Source organism: Amphiprion ocellaris, chromosome 2 (genome assembly GCF_022539595.1).
Source record: "Amphiprion ocellaris isolate individual 3 ecotype Okinawa chromosome 2, ASM2253959v1, whole genome shotgun sequence".
In the NCBI taxonomy this organism is placed as follows: Eukaryota; Metazoa; Chordata; class Actinopteri; family Pomacentridae; genus Amphiprion; species Amphiprion ocellaris.
Genome location: NC_072767.1, coordinates 31400803 through 31422540, shown reverse-complemented (window position 1 = coordinate 31422540; position 21738 = coordinate 31400803). Strand labels below are relative to the sequence as shown.

The window sequence follows — 21738 nt, the reverse complement described above, 5'->3', positions numbered from 1 at the left end:
TTATTTTCAGGATCTGGTGCAAACCTTTCATTTCGGATGACTTTTTGAAAGCAACATGTAGAATTAAAGGATTTTGATGAACTATCACAACTTTAGGCTTAGATTTGGTTAATTTTCTACACTGAACTGTACAATACACATGAAATATCCATAGATTATTAGAAAGTTGAAAATCTGACAGTGCAGGTAAGTCAATGGCATTAAACTCATCTGCAACAAAGATCATCTTTCTTTACCTGTGCTGTGGCTCCTCTAACGGGGGTATCCATTTTAACTTAACATCACAGGGCACATTTTCAAAAGCCTGCCAGCTCATGTTTCCCATAAAGATTCATCATTTCAGCAATATGAACTCCTGCAATTTCACAGGGTCAAAAGACACATCAAACAAGCTGTGGTTCCCCTTGAAAGTGAGTGGCCACCTGGTAGAGGCAACTGGCTCTAATTCCTCTCCCTTCATTCAGTTACAAAAAGCCGCTCGGCATCTGTGATTAGTGGTGTGAGCTGCCTCTTAATGACCCTCTAACATCACAGATCCAGAAACCAAATGTGTCAGGCTGAAATCCAATAATACTGGAAGTGAACTGATCAGTGAACTTCAAAAAATTGGTTAGCAAACGTCTGGAGGAAAAGTTGAGGCTTACTCAGCAGCAGGACTGTGCAGATGGGTGCAATGCATCACTTTTCTCCAGCAGGAAAGAACTCTAACACCCCCTTTAGGGGCTGCTCATATGAAACTTCTGACTGAATGCCAGGAACACACATGCCCTCTGCTCCGAAACACTGGAATCAGCACATTGCTGCTCCACACCAAACTACACACAAATAGATTTGTGAGGTCTTTGTTGAAATCCCAGAATTCAGTAAGAAACCTTGAGGAAGACACCAGTCTGCACTTTGCTAAGTGGGCTGCTCTGTGTATTGATCAGGTAATCAGTGCTGGATTTACCAAGATTTCATTGGTGCACAAGTTTCTGGTTTTGATTTATTTCCGTTAACACTATTAACAAACTTACTGGAGTTCGCCAATTGTCAGTCCAACAACTGGTGATGACACTATGTGAACAGAGTCCAATGTCCTCAGATCAGTGTTTTCAAAACATTAATGTATTTGTTGCAGCACATCATAATATCAACGCTGACCAATACAGAAATTTGTACCTATTGAAAATGGATAAACTGAATTTAACCACTTTAATGTCAGTATATTCACTATATTTATCAAGGCATAATGGTATTAATTTTATTTTTAACAATGAAAAACACATAAATAAATAATAGTTAAGTTGTTGATACACATTAAATATAGATGGGAAGTAAGAGTTACTTTGAGGAAAACTGTCATCAGAAAGATGTAACAAATAAACTACAAAGCAACTGTTACACTTAGAAAATTCTGCTACAAAATGCGTGTGGTCCAAAAGTGAAAAGTGTGTGGGAGATCCAAGCTACTATCAGCATGTATGGTACCATGCTACCATTCTAGATCAGCAGGAAGACCTCTGGTTTTAGGCTGAGTGTTTTTACTCTCCCCTTCCTTGTAGCTGCTAATTAGCTTTTACTGTCCAAATCAACTCAGCAGTGATGAGGAGAGGCAGAGAAACACCACGTGCTGACTGAACTGGGCCTAAATTTCCTTTTCTTGAGGTGCCAACACGGTACGCAACATTCTGATAACTGTTCATGGATACTTTAATGACTGATAGCGACTTAATATCCACTCTTGGCTGCTAATTTACTTCTCATACACACTTAACTCTAAATTCAAGTTGGATTTTCTAATTTAGCAAGCTGAATTCTCAAGAGGCAGAACCAGAGATTGGCTGAGTCAGTCGCTGATATGTTAATCCAATCATTCAACATTACTATACTTTATATTTGTATTGTTTTCACATTTTACTGAAAACTTAATTCCTCCTAAATGTCTGGTATGGTATTGGTTATGGTATAGGGTAACCCATTTTCACCATTCATCAGTATTTCTATGTGTCTCACCACCGAAAGAATGAGCACTGGGTTCAATACAGCTGAAAGACCAGACTGAACAATACAGTGTACTAATCAGGGGAGTGATCTAAGGCTTTAGCTGCTCAACTCTTCTGATTGTTGAATGCTGTTTTTGTAATTGAGCATGAACTTTAATTATCTCGTCACGTCTTTCAAAAAGAGATACAATCTATTCCCTTACATTTTCATTCAGCTCCGCTGCGCTCTATTTTTAGCCTGAGTGCTCTCATTGTGGCATGAGTGCTCAATATAGCCTGTTTTATGAACACTACATCACACAGGCATCAGAGAGATACAGTATGCATCCACTGTCTCCGGGAGGAATGTCACATGAGTATGACATTAAAGAATTTTGGGCCTTGGTAAGAAGATCAATGTGTTTCCAGATCAATAGGAGTTGTGAAAATGCTGATACAGGCAACCTGCAGGGCTCCATTGAGCTTTCCAAAGATGGAAAATAAGTCAATTTTAATTTTATAAAGTCTGATTCAAGCATTTTTATTTCACTAAACCACAATGCATGCAATAAATTTAATGGATCGACTTATCACGTCTGGAAATGAATAATAACATATTTCTGCTTTTGCCTCTGTAATCTTGAGACTGTGTACATTTTTGTCAGTTTTCAGTGTGTGTGTGCGACCTGACACGTTCCTGCAAGCTATATTTCCCTCTATGTCCTGAAAATATCCCATACATTCATATACTTGATGCATTTGTTGAAATTGCATTATAAAATGAGATCTGGTGACAAATAAATAGTCATAATTCAACTGTTATTATTCTGATTCAATTCAAGTCTTCCATCTTGGTATCCCAATATTGTCAGTGTAATTTAGTAACTGATTTTATGATACTGTAATGCAGTCTCAATCTTTATGTAAACCTTCAGCCTGGCTCACACTACAAGAGCTTGAAAATCCTAATAGACTCTGAAATCAGCTTGCAAAGTGCACATGAAGAGAAACTTCACAAATATTCTCCCACAGAAAACATCACACATATCAGGTTTCAGTATGAACTTGATGCCATTTTCCTGTGCCAGAATCACTGAGGTATCTGCATCCATGAAAACAGCAACAGAGAAAAGGTGAAGACAACACTGACAAGCCTGGCTGAGACGGACACAGCTTCACAGACATTAACTGCCTCAAACTGCAACGGTGACCTCAGCTGAAAAGCCAAAGGAAAACACCGTGGTAATCACAATTATGTATCATGATTATTCAGAGGCAAATCATTTTTAGTGCACACATTTCAACAGAGCTGCTGTGTCTAAATCCTGCTTAAGTACAAATCTTTGAATTAAATTACGTCTAGTCCTTTTTCACACTCATAGACACTGTATTTAGGAGTTTTTTCACTTCAAAAGAGCCTCATGAAGGTTCGAGGATGGAGTTCACAGGGCTTTCACCCAAAAGTCTGGGGTTTGTGTCCCACATCGAGAGTGTGTTCAAATGTGACATCAAAGGCTTTTGAGTGGCCAGTTGAAGCCAGTCAGGAGGGAGAACAGATATGAGACTCAAAGTTGACACTGGACAAGAATGTGGATTCAGTGATGCAACATCAGCAACATTCTTCTCTCATTTTGTTCCTCCTTTAACATCGCTTGCCCAAAACCCCAAAATACTTCCAACAGAGACAACAGATCATGATCCATTTTGAGTTACTTGCTCTTCACCTTCTGCTACATACATATGAATTCTGTCCATCTGTTCTCTGTTGTATTTCATCCTTCTACTGTGTCATGCAGCCACATCTTCCAGGGAATTTTCACACCGGCTGCCACTGCAGGTCTGTGTACGCAGTAGCATGACGACTCCCTTAAAGTGCAGCCAAAACGTCTCGATCCTTGCCTGGTGGCTGGCAGTTCATTTGGAATAAGCTTGATTTGATCCTCAGCATAGTTTTTCATGACCATTTTAAATGTGAGTATCACGGTGAAAAGGCTCATTTAACCAAAAGCTAAAATTAAAATGAGTAATATTTGATTAACTGTGCAGCCACATTCAATCATAAGAAATGTCAGGCTACATTTATAAAAATTCTAACCTCCAAAGATAAGTGACAAAAAAAACAAAACAATATTTTCAGTTTAAGTTTACACTGCGGATATACAGAGAATGGTTTTCACAAAATCACCGGTGTCACTGCATAGTGTGTGCACAGCATAATTTTCTGCTTGTCAGTGTCATTAAATGCAAGAATGCATTCTGGAGTGTGGACATACTAACGGTAATCAGTGTGGTTGTGTTGCCTCATGAGATTAGAGAAGTCACAGACTCAGGAGATTTATGCCTTGGCAACGTGATGCACAGAGTGTCATTATCCTCCACAGAATGCATTAACATTTTCTTTCTCTAATTACAAATACAGCCTCTGTTCATCAGTGGATAATTAAAGGTCTGTCTAAAGGTTTCCTGGTGGCGCTGACAGCCACATATACAATGCTGTGTGAGCTGCTGTTCAGTCCAGGGAGAATCGGCAATCTGTCCAATCACACCTGCTTCTCATCGCTTTGCTTCCTACAGAAGCACGAGAATTTGTGGAATTAAGAGCTGCTCTGAACATGAACACACAGCATGCAAACCGTCATATAGTGATGATGATAGAAGTGTCTGAGCAGTTGATGGCTGTTTTACATGGACAAGAACAAAAAATGAGAGTAGGTGACACTCTGCAGCCAAGTGCTCATGTTACTGATTGTAACAATGAAAGCTGCCTTCACACAGCTATCTTACTCAGTGAGTCGTAACAGGATAGCACACTGCGACACTTTCCACTTTGGTCTTAAGGCCATGTTCAGACAGACAGTAGATCCATGTGAACACAGTGGAGGTGACAATACAGACTCTTCCAGTAAAAGATTCAAATATTTCAAATTGCTAGACAAAACCGGGTGATCCACATCTTCCAGCCCGTAACTGGATCAATCAGTGACTCAAACTATCACAAGACAGAACATGGATACTGGATTCTGCAAAATCATTATCTTTGGTGACAAAATGCGATAGGTAGAGATTTCAAATGTTGTAGCAAGACTACATCAATAAAATATACTGTATGAACACGACATCTCAGTTAAGAAACTTAAATAAGTCTACTGAAGGGAAACATGCAACAAATCAAACTATGTTTACAAATTGACTACCTACAGTACATTAACTATTTAACACACACCTGACGTGCCAACTGTGATTGAGACCTGTGTCTAAGTTAGGGTTTTCCCCCCTCTGTCTCATTATAAAACCCAAACTTGTGTCATAAGTCAGGAAATTCAAACACACTCCACCTTTTGCCTCATTTCTTTTGGTCATGTGGGTGTTCATCACAGCAGGCAGTGGTCAAAGCTGCACTAATTTGAACTTTGACAACTTTGCACGGTTTGTCGCTCTGCTAAGCACAGCAACAACCCATTACGGTGCAGAGCAAGCCACCGGAAATAAAGGGGTTTTAGCGTGTATGGTGCCTTTGGTCTAAAAATCCCTTAATAAGTGTGCATTAAATGAAGATTTAGTAGTTCAAAGTAGTACTATGAATCTTAAGAATAAAGAACTTTCTGATTTTAATTAACTGAACTTGGAAATGTGAGTTCTTTATTCTAATTCAATTTGGCAAGACAATACAGGTTAACTTAATTAAATTTCACTTGGGTCACTCTTGAAATCTTAGATCTCCCGGACATAACTAAATACTACAAGACTACAATAATAAATCATATAATTCAGCAGACGAACCCTTTAACATAGCACCCAAGCACCACAGTCTGATATATGTATTTCTTTATAATCCAAAATAATAAACACACCCAAAAACTGTTATTGATTTATAGTTGTTGTTGTTTTGTTTACTCTACTCGTAAAGGAAAATAACTATAATAATAATTGAAATATTTCTTGTGTTCTCCATTTTTGTCTTTCAGTAAATGTAACAACTTGTAGCACAGCGTTTCCTTCTCAGATCTTACAGTATGTACACTAATATAGAATATAGAATTTCTAGTTTTCATCATTTTAAGGTATAGCTTCACTCCTAACTGAGCCTAACTCAAAACACAACATGAATTACAAAAATGTTAGAAAAAAAAGAAAGACAAAAAGTGGCTGAGTGGTAGGCATGATTTGATGCTTGTGACCACAGAAACCAAAAGTTCACCACTCAAACTGCAGCTAAAATCAGATAAATCACTGGTACCTGTTTGTAGATTTATGTGTTCCTTCAGAGAATCAAGGCTTCCAGTACATAGGTGGCTGTCCATGACCAACATGGCAGCTCTGGGCCATATTCCCAGAGTCTGGAGGTTATCCAGCTCTGAATATTCCCAGGAGCTCCCAGCTCTGTGTGGCTGTCTCGTTTTCAGGAATCTGTCCACAGCCGTTCACGAAGCTAATTAACCACTCAATTAATCAACAAGCAGCTTTGTACTGATTACAGCACAGCAACCTTCAACCACAAATTCTCTATTACCCACAAGATCATGAGAGCTTGCAGGTTATCTGCTGGACAATCTGAGACAGCAGCAGTTACAAACTTTTCCTGAATCCCTCCGTCAGCTACCTCATTGCCTCATTGCCTCCACTGACCTTCCTCCCACCCCTCTCCAACTAACACGCCAATTAAGCCAATTGAGCAAAACCCGGTGACAGGACACACAACTCTAACAGATACCATGCCATCAGATTAGCAACCTTTAATCATGAGAAAAAACACAAAATGTATTTTGAGCATTTTATCTTATGACCTTGACATCTTAACACTAGGGCTGAAACGATTCCTCGAGTTATTCGAGTAATTCGATTACTAAAATTCCTCGAGGCAAAATTCTCTGAATCAAAGCTTTGTTTAATGAACTGCATGCTAGACCCCAGGTCACGAAATGGCAGACCGTGGTCCGAGGCCGATCCCAGACTTCATTCGATACAAACCGGGTCCTTAAATTTGACGGGACATTATTTTAACCAGCGCAGCTGTTCTATCGTTTACAGCAGGAGTGCCCAACCAGTCCGCGGTTTAAACGGTCGTCTAAGCTAGCGATCGGTGAACTAAAACAAGGACAGACTCAGTTACTACACAGCTTATTTCTTGCCTTAAATGCTTTCAGAAGTACTTTTCCCTGAAGTGTTTTTGAAATAAAATAGAAAATTTGCGGCCGAGCCGCTATGTTTATGTCAAACTGACAGCTCGGTCACGTGAGCACGGAGCGGCCCGCTGAAGCGCAAGTGCTGTCATGTGACAATGTTGTGGCCCGCTAGTAACTGCTCACCATGTGTGCGATTTTCAGATGTGGTGTTGACATGCTTGAAAAATGCATCTAGTGGGCACGTACCTTCACTGTATGTTTTCTGTAAGTATTTATTCACCACTGTGCCAGAATTCCGGCGTGCAGCGCGGCGTTTGGCTCGAAAAAAAAAAAAAACACAGTAAAACATGTCATAAGCTGGTCTGGTGATACTGATCAGGTCAGGCAAGGTTTACAGTGGTGGTGGTGTAGCTATAGACACTCTACTGATGACTACTTGAGGAGCTCATGTTAGGTGATTTAATTTACTACCTCAGTTAGGATTAGATATTTTCTGTCAAGCAAATACCAGCAAGTCCCTGTCAAGCCCAGCTTAGACTACAGCACAGTGCTTGTAAAAAGTATCCAACTCCTTGGAAGTTTTCCCCTTTTATTGCTTTTCAACACTGAATCATGGCCACGCTAAGTTGTTACTTTGATAATAATTTGCAAAAACAGACTCTTTAATGTCAAAGTGAAAACTGATTTCAACAATGTAAAGTCAATTAATTAAAAATATAAAATGTATTTACCCCTTTGAAGTCAGTATTTAGTACCCTTTGCTGTAATTACAGCACTGAGCTTGCATGGGTAGGTCTCAATCTGTTTGCACATGTGAACACTACAATTTTACTCCATTCTTATTTGCAAAACTGCTAAAGCTCATTCAGGTTGCACAGGACCGTGAGTGAACAGCCACAAATTCTGAATTGGACTGAGGTCTGGACTCTGACTCAGTCACTCCAGAACATTGCCCTTGCTGTCTTCAGACCATTTCTATGTAGCTCTGGCTAATGTTCCTCTGAGCATATCTGTGACACCGTTTCCAAATCTTTGCGCTCCATGTGTTTGAGTTGTATTAATATTTAGAAAATCAACATGTCAGCACATATGAGAGATGATGGAAACCTTCATGTGGGCTGAGGAAGCAGCATCCGAGCAATGTGCTCCACCACTAATGCTCACAATCTAAGCCCACCACCTGCCACACGACTGACACAGCAGGCTGCCGTATAATTCTTCTCATGCAGTCAAAAGCACTCCTAATATCCACAGGAATCCAAATGTGTTCATCAGTGGCAATCAGTGGTCCCCTCTACACAACACGCCTGATGATCTATGTTGATGATGTTTTCTAGGGCTTCATAACACCCACACAATCCATGGATGTGTTCTGCCAGGGGGCCATAATAATGAGGTGGTAACAACCCACATGTTTGTTAGAGCTGATGCTGCAGGTAGGCAAAGTCACAGCAAGCTGCACATCGACACGCACCTGTCGAGCTATTTTAGCCGTGACATGAGTGGAGCTGCAGAATGAGATCTAATGACAAGAGCACCTGCAGCAGGAAAGGCAGGTTTCTGTATTGATGCTGATTTTGAACATTGTGATGAGCTGATTACTGGTTTCATAGCTGTGAAAACAAAACATACAAGAAATTATAGCTGTAATTATAGATGCTTAATTGGTGTTGCTACCCTCTGTTTGAATCTTGCCCATGAACCTTGGAGAGGACAACAAGCGCCATTTTTCTGCCTTCTGGATGTCCTCGTCCAGCAGCAGCCTTCTCATCTAAAACAGCGCCATCAAGAACTTAAAATCCTCCATGTAGGCTAACTTTATAAGCCTCAATTGTTTTATTTTCTACAGAGAACTAGAGTCACGCCCGGTAAGTACTATTTGTCCTTTATTTGGCTCACTAGCAATTAACATTGCAATTGAAACTGTCAGATCCTACATCACAACAGAAACAGAAAGGCTGAGAGGATCAATCAGGACTCCGTTCCTGTAAATGTTAACATCACCTCATGTTTGCCATGAGTTGCTGCAGTGGAAAACTGTCCATATTCAATTAAAAAAAATAATTAAAAACCCTTTCCAGCTTATCCAAGAATATTGAAATGGTCAATTTACTTTTAGAAGTGGGACAACTTTCTCCACCTGTAAAGTAACACTTTATCCTTAAGTTTATGCTAAAAATTCAAAAAACAACACATCTGAAGACGCCTGGTTTTTACTGGACAGAAAAGGTATGAGAAATTGTAACTCAAGCTGTCAGACAAAAAGTCCAATATTTGCCTCAGTTGTTGTGGAGTAGAGGTAGAACATAATATAAAATGGAATATTCAAGTAAAAACTCTGAAAATTTCTCAGTTACATTCCACCACTGGGTCCAGTGGTTTATTTTGTAAATATTCTAGCAGGTGTTGTGTTTTAACATGAGTGGAGGGGAGTGTTTGTAAATTTTCTCAAGCGTTTATGTGTCCTGCTGTCACTTTATTCTGCATCACAGCATAAACCAGACAGCAGTAATGCTAAATATGTCAAACTGAATATGATCAATTCATTAATGCATGCATAGAGACTTAACTGGACTCTCACCAACACACAGCTCATCCTATGCTAATTTCACTCTGTTCACAGTCTTCTCTCTCCTCCTTCACTTTGGCCTCATTGAGAACAACAAACACATTCAAAAACACTAAAAACAGTTTCTATCATTAGACATTCAACCCTGTCCAAATGATAATATAATATGTAGTGTAGAAGCAATGTAATGTACTATTTCCCAGAAAATTAAGAGAAAACTTACAATAAAATGTGTGTGTTCAAAAACACAAGCACAAACTAAGTTCAAGTTTGTCCTGTTATAATAAGTAGCTGATGAATTGTATGATGGCAGCATTTTTTAGCTTCCTTTAGGACCTGTGCTGCCTCTTTGTTTTTCGGGTGTTTGCTTAGTTTCTTGAGAAAACCGTCACAGAATGATGAATGTAAAGTCAGTGGGTTCCATTTGTTTCCATTACTTATCAGCCGTACACACACACAGACAGGATATACAGGTTATTTAGCATCTTGATTGGGATATCATCTGTAAGTTGAGCAGATGTGTCCTTTGTCAGGGTGAAACACCTAAACAAATTGATCAATGGAGAGTGAGAAAGAGCTTGTAAAGCTGGAGCACCTCTCGGTGAGTAGAAGTGGTGGGATTTAGAGGTGGCAGAGACGAGAGATGATGTGTTTGATCTCTGTGCAAGGCGAGGCATTCATCAACTTTTGAAAGTGGTGCAGCTCTCAAAAGTTTACTTCCAATTCTACTTCTGCTCTCCCATCATCTATCATTCACACTAACACGCCGCTGGAGAAGGCCTCGCCGTGTCAGACTCAGGAAACATATTTACTGACTGCTCGAGATGTTTATGTCTGACTTTGATGTCAGCGAACTTATGGATGCTACCAGACTCTACATCAGCATCAGCTGGAATGGAGTTTTATATTTATATTTTAGTCAGTTGACTCATTCAACAGCATCCACCTCTCTCTGGAAATAGTCTCAGCGTCATTACGATCTAAATCATCAAATTGGAGTAGGTCTGCTGGGACTTGTGTTTTTAAAAAAAAAAAAAAACAAAAAAAAAAAACCTATAGAGTCAAAGAGATATGCAGTGATTGCATTAATGATCAGAGAGGAGTTACTGACAACTAAAGCCAGAATATAAACAGCCTCACAGAGTCTGTAAAAGAGGAAATACCGTATTTTCGCGACCATAAGGCGCACTTCAATGTCTTAAATTTTCTCCAAAAGGGACGGAGCGCCTTATAATGCGGTGCGTCTTATGCGTACACCGAGTTCCAAAATCTGTAAATTTTAGTGTGACTTTGATGAGCTCTGCTTGACTGACTGAGAGCATTTCCTGCTGACACGCTGCTTATATAGAGAGAAGACGGACGTGACAGAGGACAGCATGAGAACGTTAAAGGGGGAAGTGTGGGCGTGAAAGAAGACGCTAAAGGCACGCCCCCAGTTGGTATATAGTGCCGGTATTTGCATTATGCAAAACAACATGGGTTTGGCTAAGGACCCCTTCAAATGGCACCTGCCAAGAGACACGCTTACGAAGCACAGTTTAAACTGCAAGCTATCAGCTACGCGGAGGAACATGGGAATCGAGCAGCCGCGAGAGAATTCAAGATCAACGAATCCATGGTTCGCAAGTGGAGGAAGCAGGAAAACGAGCTTCGCCAAGTCAAGAAGATGAAGCTGAGTTTCCGCGGAAACAAGGCGAGGTGGCCCGAATTGGAAGACCGACTTGAGCAATGGATTAATGATCAAAGAACAGCTGGGAGAAGCGTCTCTACAGTCACCATTCGATTGAGGGTAATAACGCTTGCAGAAGAAATGAAAATTGAACATTTTCAAGGAGGTCCGTCTTGGTGCTTTCGTTTTATGAAGCGGCGGCATCTTTCCAACAACAACGTGAAAACATTGCTAAATACTTCAATAAAGTACAACTGAACTCAGTTTTGCTTCCGCTGCCTTTTTTAAAACACACGCTAGCATGCATGTTTTAAGCTAGTACAGGTATGTTTTACCTGCCCGCGCTCTATAATCCGGTGCGCCTTATGTATGTGTTAAATACAGAAATAGCACCCGGAACTGAGACTGCGCCTTTTAATACGGTGCGCCTTGGTCGCGAAAATACGGCACCTGAAAACTGAGCGAAGCAGCTCAAAGACAGACATACAGATCTGTACAGAGAATTCAACCTGCGAGAGTTTCAGTTGTAACTTTATATTAAATACCAAGGTTTAGTGTTCACATTCTGAAAGATTACTGTTAGTATTGAAGTACTGGGGCAGCTGCATATGTTGTACTCTGAACACAACGCTCACAAAGGCTCATAGCTCACAGGGCAGCCCATAAGGTGCACTGTTTGCTACTAGGGACGCAAATTTTTAACAGTTTTCCTCATCAGTCACATTGTTTATCAATAATCCATTCATCAGTAAAATGAATGAAGAGCCACAGAAGCCACAGTGTGAGTGAGTGAGTGAGAGAAAGAGAGAGAGAGAGAGAGAGAAGAAAGCACACTGTGAAGCAGTCTGTGTTTTTCCAAATGATCTTTTCACACTAAAAGCATGAGGAGAATGTTGAACATTAATAGGCAGGTTTAAAGTTGACCTACACAAATAGCCAATTACATGTGCACCTTGTCAGAGGCTCAAAAATACGATAAAAACTGACATCAAAATTTTCACAAGTAAACTGGACTACCAAGTTTCATAACACAATGTTCTTTATTTTAAATAAATGAAGGCTAAACTCCACAGTTTTTCGTAATGTTAAGGATTTTGCTTTTATATGGCAAACACGTTTTTGGCCATGGTATCAAAATTGGTATCAAGAATTGCAGTATTTCAATGGTGTTGACATTGACCACCAAATTTCTGGTATCACAAGATTGCTAATTCTGACTTTTGTGTGCTGGAAGTAAAGAAGGATGTGAGGTGACAATTTTCAACAGACGCAACAAGTCTGATAAAAGACTTTCTACAGGAGACTGCCGTCTGTTCATGTTTACCATGGTAACCATCCTGACAAATGTTCCTCTTACCTCAGTGGACTAGTAATGTTAACCCAAACCGTAATGTTAATCTGTCTAATCTTCCCATCGCAGCTAATTCATGTTTGCACCTAAACCTGTTTTGTCATATTGCATATTTATCTCACAGTGATTTGTAACAGCTTTGGAAGGCACAGACAGATGACTTGGTTCTGCTGAGATCAGAAAATATGAGTCACTCAAGAGGCCAATAACAAACAGTGTAATTAGTAATTTGGAGGATTTGATCAAAATTAGATGACAGTTTTCAAAGACAGTTTAAAAAAGGGGGCTTAGATGTCATTTTCTCAATTAAGTCACATTATTTGTTCATATAAACAACATTTAAGATATTAGCTGACATACTGATTGTGAAACCCCATATTATGAGATAACAGTGAAGAATAGCAACAGCATGTGATTGAACATAACTGGAAATCAGGGACTGGTAAAAGAACATTTCTGTGCAGAATAAAGTCAGTGTGAGGAAAACTTGTGATTTTTGTTAATGTGTTATAAACTAAGAACTGGCCCCAGACCTAAAAATCTATTCTTCTGGAAACGAGGTGGCTGTAGAGGCCTAACAGCAGACACAACCCAGGCAGGGTCATTGTCCTGGTGTTGGTTGTCACCTCCTGTGATCTGTCATCGGCGATGTGTCTAACAAGGCAGCTGGTGGAGAGCAGACAGGTATGAGGGGAGAGCAGCGCGGCCAGGAGGCCGACACCTGTCAAATTAATGTCCTCCACTACGAGCCGCTCAATAAACTCTCCCAACAGCACCTGGTGAACGATGTGTTCCCGCTGCTCTCATCGATCTGCAGCCCCCATACAAAACACATCTTACTGCTCTAATGTGACACTGTCCGGCCCTCCCTGTGACATGCTCAACTAATCACACAGATTTCTGTTTTTATATTTCATATTTCATACTACTTTTATATCGGCATTACTTCACTGTGTGTTACCTCATTGTCATTCAATAATGCTATCAGCGATGCTGCGCCAGGTTTTACATTCTGTGGGTCCCTGTTTGACATGTGCTGGCCCTCGTTTGTGCTTGTATGCCCGTGTGTGTTCTCACCAGGCCTGTTGCATGGTCCAGCTCCATGTTGAGGTGTGTGTGTGTGCGTGTGCGTGTGTGTATGTGTGTGTGTGTCGGGGATGCTGTCATGGTAGTGCAGAGTCAGCTGTAATCATCATCCATATCACTCCTCACAGCAACGTGGCCGACCACAGCCCCCCTCCTGGGATAAAAGCTGCCATATTCCCTCTTTATCTGAACACATTACGAACAGCAAAGTCTTCTACTGCAATCTGTACACAGACTCAGAACACAAGTGTTGTCGTTCGTCATATCACATCATTCCCCATTAGCACTCTGTGATAAAGCTCAAAAATGTATTATGATAAAATCTTTCATTTAATTTGATATCAATAAATCATTGTAAGTTTAAAAGACATATTTTTGATAAAGACTTACAGAAAAAGGTTTCCTTCGAATTTACCCGCTTTTTAGGTTATTTATCAAGGTACAGAGGTAATAATTTTAATCCTAACACAGCAATAAAAAACACTCACAAATGAATAGAGTTAAACACATAAATAAAAATAAAAATGATAAAGGACCGACTCCACTGGATATACATAGAAAAAAGAAAACAAGTAAAAACCAGAGATACATGGAACACAACTAGGATGAAGCCACTGCACCACACTGAGGTTAAATGTGTGGCCTCTGTACACCTTTATGTCAACTCTGTCAGCCCTCAGAGCAGGCCGCTGGGAGTTCCCACTTGGGTTTACGTGGTTGGGGACACAAGGTGGTTTTAGATGAAGAAATTTGTCTCACAAGGGCAACTGCCAGTCCTCACCAGCTGTAGCCTCCAAACGAGGAGGTCTGCAAGCGTGGACAGGGGCAATGAGATGGCCAGGCAGCCAAAGAGTAGTGCACCTCAGGAAACTTGCACTGAAGCCATGAAGAGAGGGTGAATGTGCTCCATTATCAAAGCATGACAGGGTGTTTATGATCCAGCATTCTTGGAGTGTATTCATGCAACCAATCTCTGTGTTTTTGTTATGTGACTTAATAGCAGTGTTCATCACATGTAATTAAGTTATCAAACATTCTGCTGAACAATTTTCCTATTGTTATTGATGAAGAGTCTATCACTGGTCTGTTGTTATAATATTCAGGCCTATTCCCCATTATTACTGAAAACACTTGACTAAAATTGGACTTTAAAAGTCAGTTCAAAGGATATTCTGGTTGTAGTGGGTTTCATTCACAGCAGCTTAACACCAAAATCAAAGAAGAGCAAAGTGGCATCGATCAGAATAACATACTGAATGAAAACACTTCTGTTACATCGGGGAGGAGAAAGTGAGCCAGAGAGCCGGTGTACGAGTCATCAAGACAACAGGTTAAAAACATAAATGTCAGAAGGAGGAAATCTGATTAGAAAGGTACATTTACTGACAGGCACAGTATGAGTCATCTGGAGGCCTGAACCTGGAGTCATGTTGGCAGGTGTCACTGACTTCTAGTGGAAGATTGAGCTTGTTAAATGTTGTTTTTATGATTTGATGGAGGAATTTAGTCAAATTCAAAAGGCACTAATGATCTGTAATTTATATACTTCAAAATTCAGATCTAAACAGCTCAGAAATACACTAACCATAGAGTTTCTTTAGATGGCACTGTCTTGGCTCCCAGCATTACTGTAAGGAACTTGAATTCAATTTTGGCCAGGCTATGTTCTTAAAACTCACACACAAGAAAGGACAGTCTTCTTTTATCTGTGCAATGCTGACAAATTAGAAACATCCTGTCTCAAAGTGATGCTGAAAAACTAGTCCGTGCATTTGTTACTTCAATACCTTATCAGGATTCCCCAATAACTCTCTGAAAAACACAGGAACTGGTGGGAGAGATCATATTTCTCCCATATTAGCTCTCCTCATCGGTTGACTGTAAAATCCAGAATAGAATTTAAAATCCTTCTTCTCACAAACAAAACCCTTAATAACCATGCTCTATTGTATCTTAAAGACCTCATACTACCATATTATCCCAGCAGAGCACTCTAAGGCTGCAGACTTACTCATGGTTCCTGGAGTTTTCCAAAGCAGAATGGGAGGCAGAGCTTCCAGTTATCAGGCTCCTCTCATGTGGAACCAACTCCCGGTTTAAGAGGCCGACACCCTCTCAACTTTTGAGCTTTCCGTTTTGATAAAGCTTATAGTTGGGGCTTTGGGTTTCTCTCTGTACAGTGCCCTGGAATTATATAACATGGCACTGTACAAATAAAACTGTACTGAATTGAAGGTCTATATTCATAACAACAGAGCTGGTGCAGCAAATGGAAATTTGTTCTAGATGCTGGTGCAGCAGAATAAATAATTAACTTCCTTTAATAATGATGCATCATCTTTAAGGAAAATGCTAAACAATGGCTACTGTTTTTTTTTTTGCTAAAATGTGATTAAATAAACATACAAAGGCAGGGACAAGGATCTTGGTTGACTGAATTTCATCAACCAATCGACTGGTCGTAGAGAAAAAAAAAAAAACCTGCCTGTTAGATAAGCTAGATAAACTAAATAGGTCATGGTGCACTGAGAGCACTCTGCTTGTTAGCCTTAGTAGCCTAAATGAATCACAAAAGGTTACACTTAACTCCTCAACCATCCATCTGAACCAAATGCAGCTGATAACTTCTTTGACATGGTGTCAATTATTTTGGATTCGATTCTGACACAGGTAACTGTCAATAAACCTTAAATACGTTAGTCCTAGCAGTCTCCATTAGGTTGGGCAAGGTCAAAGTTGTCAAAACTCATGGGTGTTTGAAGTTAGAATGCCTCAAAGCTACCCGATGCTAAAAATAAAGTAATCTAATGTAATAATGTAAACCTGGAAGCCTATTGATGTAGCACTGTTTTTCCTTATGGAAGAAACACAAGCAAATGTCCAGCCAATCAGAATGTGGTCTGATGAGAGCATATCAACCAACCAATTAACCAGCTGATCCGAACACTACAGCCCATGGAAATGAAGAAGGAGAAAGGCCTTACTGTATAGTGTCCACAGCCACCTTTGCCTCTGCAGGAGGGAGGAAAAACCAACCTCCACTCATTGTTTCCAGCGAGAAACAAGCCAAGAACAGGAAGATTTGCTCATTTAGAAAGCTGGGAATATCATTTACAAAAGAAAAATATTTTTATCTCATAGCCAGATTGCCATGAAATGTGTTCTTATTCGTGATATTCAAAATTTGCTGAATCTGCAGGCTCCTGGGCTTGCTTTTATGGGCACCTTTAGACCAAAATTTACACATTCACACATAATATGCAATAATCTTAGAGGGTAACTGCACCTCCTTTACATTAAAATTCTAACTGCACACAATGGATTGTATTTTTCAGAAAAAACACTAAACAGAACATAAACAAAGCTTATTTCATGGTTCGTAACAATCTAGGATAAGTACGCAAACTCTACCTTTAATTACATGTACCTTAATTAAGCAAACCACTCATACCTTAGTAGTAAAAAAAAAAAAAAGATGGACCTCGTTTGAGATTCCACATATTTATCTTTAACCACATTTATTGGGACAGCTTAGTGCACCTGCATTTCCTCAGTGTCACCCACTGAACCCGTCTCTAATAGGCAGCACTTAACGAATGCTTGTGTGCGTGACTTCAGGTGTTTAAGTGTTATAATAGCGAGAACACATTTATATTCATGAACACAGCTTTGCTGATACAAGGTCCCCTGGGTGCACAGTAGAGAAGGCTCTCCTTGTGTGATGCACCGCTTCTACACCAGACCAGCAGCTTCTCTCTGAACCTGCCAATGCAAAGGTTGTTTGCCCACATGCCATTAACCAGCACACTTCAACCAGCAATCCTGTCTGTCAAGAGCTCCTCTCAATTCCAGAGAAACGGCAAATTGTGTCTATTTTAACCGTGCCATGCTAGCAGAAAAAAAAACAGACATAGCGAGGGAAAGAGATAAAGACTACCCTTCTATACACGACCACAGAGAAACATTTTTTTTACACAGGGAGCTTGCAATAGCAAATACATTTTAAAGAATACATATCTGTCACCAGATTATGTTTTCAGTTAAGATAGTGAGGACATGTTTATGTATGTATCTGGCAAGTTGCAAATCTGTCGATACTGAATCTGCAGCTAAAGTTTCAGTCTTGAAATGATCTCTAAAATGGGATGTGAGTCGGACAGACAGAATGGTGCAGCATCAGCAGTAATGGGGCCGTCATACTAGACCATCATGGCGAGCTGGAAGGCAGAGCGCTTGATTTACCAGTCGATCCAACCCTCTCCTATGGTCAGGAGTTCTGGGTAGTGACCGAAAATATGAGATAGTGGATAAAAGCTCAGACTGAGAGGAACTTGGAGTAGAGTTGCAGAAGAAGCCAGCTGTGCTGGTTCAAGTGTCTGATTAGGATGCCTCCTGGGTGCCTTCCTTTGGAGGTTTTCCAAGACCCTAGGGTAGGCCCAGAACGTGCTGGAGGGCTTACATTTCTAATCTGGCCTGGGAGCACCTGAAGATCCCACAGGAGGAGTGTGAAAATGTTGCTGGGGAGAGGGACGCTGGAATATCTTGCTGCCACAGAGACCCGACTTGATAAGCAGAATGAATTGATGTGACCTTTCTTCAGAAATGTATGGTGAAAAGAAGAATTCAAAATATAAAGGAATATAATTCAGCAAGGCTCTCGGGCATCCTGTATTGCTTTAAATATTTATTCTCCTGCAGATCAACCTTTGTCATTGAATATATTCTCCACTGAACACAGTTATTCTTCCATCCTGTTTTGTTTGTGGAAGTAACCTCTTTAAATTTACATGTGGGAACTTTTCACATTGTTTTAGTTCATTTAGAAAAACCCTCGACTTTAATAAGTCCAGTGTTTTAGTAAGATTTCTGTTCATGTTCAAAAACCTCTGCACTTTCAGGACACGCATCACTCGTATCTGAATCCCTTGGATTAGACAGATGTATTTCCAACCTTGCTATAAAGTATCACGTGAAGTTGTTAGTAGCATCGTCAGTTTTTTTATGGTTCTGTTTAGACTCTGGCAGATTTTAGTTTGTTAAAGATAGTCATCTGTTTTAATACAGAAAAAGTCTACACAATGTGTTTATTTACACCAAAACCATAATCCTTCCCTAACCTTGTCCAAAGGGCCTCATTTATTCAATCTCTGCCGGCTGTGAACATAATCCACGATGTAATTGGCAAAGTATCTCTAAGTCAGGGTTGATGTTTCTGCTCTGTTAAAACAGCTGGCTGCATTTTTCACAAATACTGAGAAAATTTATAGGTGTTGCTTCTGTAAGCTTAGTTAGGAGAACATTCATACACTTCATGTATTCAAGCATATACTCCCTGGCAGAGATGTACCGTATTTTCACAACCATAAGGCGCACTTAAAAGTCTTACATTTTCTCCAAAATGGACGGAGCGCCTTATAATACGGTGAGCCTTATGTGTGCACCGAGTTACAAAATTTGTAAACGTTTTTGTGTGACTTTGATGAGCTCCTCTTGACTGACTGAGAGCATTTCCTGCTGACACGCTGCTTATATAGAGAAAAGGCGGACGTGACAGAGGACAGCATGAGAACGTTAAAGGGGGAAGTGTGGGCGTGAAAGAAGACGCTAAAGACACGCCCCCAGTTGGTATATAGTGCCGGTATTTACATAATGCAAAACAACATGGGTTTGGCGTCACCGTCCCTGTTGATCTGTGACTCCATGCGCGTCCATCTCACAGCCGCTGTGAAAAACCAAGTGCAGCAAATGAACTCGGAGCTTGTTATCATTCCGGGAGGCTTGACGAAGGAACTCCAACCGCTGGACATCGGTGTAAACAGGGCGTTCAAAGTGAAGTTGCGAACGGCGTGGGAGCGATGGATGACAGATGGCGAACACAGTTTTACTAAGACTGGGAGGCAGCGCCGGGCGAGTTACGCCACAATTTGTGAATGGATTGCGGATGCTTGGGCTAACGTGTCTGCTTGCACTGTTGTTCGAGCTCTCGCAAAAGCCGGCATCATTTATGAGGAGCCGCACGGCAACGAGACTGACTCTGACAATGACGAGCGGGAACCTGGCGTGTTCCATGGAGAACTAGCCCAGCTGTTCATTTCGGATACAGAAGATGAGGACTTTGATGGATTTGTGAATGAGGATTGATCAAAAAACAACGTGAAAACATCGCTAAATACTTCAATAAAGTACAACTGAACTCAGTTTTGCTTCCGCTGCCTTTTTTAAAACACACGCTAGCATGCATGTTTTAAGCTAGTACAGGTATGTTTTACCTGCACGCGCTCTATAATCCGGTGCACCTTATGTATATGTTAAATACAGAAATAGTACCCGGAACTGAGACTGCGCCTTTTAATACGGTGCGCCTTATGGTCGCGAAAATGCGGTAGATTTAGTTTGAACATTGTGGAGGACACATAATGCAGGAAATTTTAAGCATCTAGCACTTCATTGATTGCATTTTGGTGATTTTCTATGCACCGATTTGCTTTGTCTGCATCAATTTACAGTGGAAATGTCTTCAATTATGTGGAGGTATACACAAACACTTCTGTTTCAAATGTACATGTACCAGATATTGAGGGGCACAAATCCCCTGTATACTCACAGCAATCGAGAACTATGCTCACTGGTCGCATTATTAGAAATTTGTGAAATCTAATGCAATGCAAAACAACAGCTCTGCTACATATTCTACTTAATTAAAATTCTACTTTGGTGACTTCATGTATGTATTTGAGGTTTAAGTGGGTGATTGTTAACATTTATTACAGAGACATTAGCTATTAGTTTTCTGGACAGAAATTTGTAATTACACTTTACACCAACAAAAGCTGAAAATGTAGATACTTCTTGAAGTATAATTATGGCAGAGCTGTTGGATTACATTAGAGTTTACATACGTACCTAAAAAAGTGGTGGGTAAATGTAAAGCTGCAATGATCTCTTCCATGTTCATCTGCACTCTTCTGTATCCGTTGTGATGTTATATTATAGCATACTTTGATTTACAATGTGAGATTTTTTTTTTTAAATGCTGCCTCCTTTAAAGCCAAGCAGAAACTCTTCAAGACCTGAATTTGAACTTGACATGCTTTTAAAACCTTTGCTCTCTGTGCAAGGCTCATATTTTGGATTGCAGAGGTGCATTGCATCCTTTGAATTCTACTTCAATCGTGTTTGTTGAGCAAAATGAAGCCGGATCTTCACATCAGCTGCAGCTTGATGTCGACTGTAGTGAACTGTGGCTTCAGCAAGGTGCCAACAGGGAACTTATCTGTGTGAGGCCTTGTGTGTCCCTGTGTTTGTGTGCCTTAGCTGTCATACAGGTCATAAAAAGGTGTGGTTGCTGTGATGTTAAACTTGGTTGTGGTTTCCAAAAGATAAGAAGAACAGGACAGTGTTTTTGGACTGTATATTTAAACTCCAAAGAGATTTGGTGATGATACACGCCAGCTGGAGCTGAACTTTGAACTGTAGTCATTTGTCTTGAGTAATGGGCTAAACATTGGAGCCCATTTACTACAAGGGAGACACCGTCCTGACAAATATCAGAGGGGGCAGACACAAAGACATGAGGACACAATGGAGAAAGAAGCAACTTTGTGTTCATGAATGATGACAATAACAAAACAAGAAAATATTGCACATAAAACTTAACTTAAAAAGGTAAATAAAGGTCGAGTAAACAGATAAAATGACACAAACAAGGCAAGAAAAGACTATGAACAATAAATAGCAATAAAGAGTAAAGACCATTTATTATTATGTTTATGTCAAACCTAAAGTAGAAAGTGGGTTACAAGTTTAAGGCTTTAAATGTAACAGCCAACCAATCAAATGTCAAAAGTCATGACATCCATCAGATGCAACAAAGCCCGAACTATGTGCTTCAAATTGTTTACTCCATTTGATTAATATTCAGCGGTACAGGGTCTTCCATTTGAGCATCTGTGAGAAAGAAAATCATGGTGGACTGA

The 21738-nt window shown here is 40.2% G+C and overlaps 1 protein-coding gene across 1 annotated transcript in view; it reads right to left on the bottom strand.

Annotated features, from left to right (window-relative positions):
- ptprfa (protein tyrosine phosphatase receptor type Fa) overlaps positions 1-21738 on the bottom strand; it is a 397399-nt gene that overhangs the window by 321844 nt on the left and 53817 nt on the right. The window lies entirely within an intron of this gene.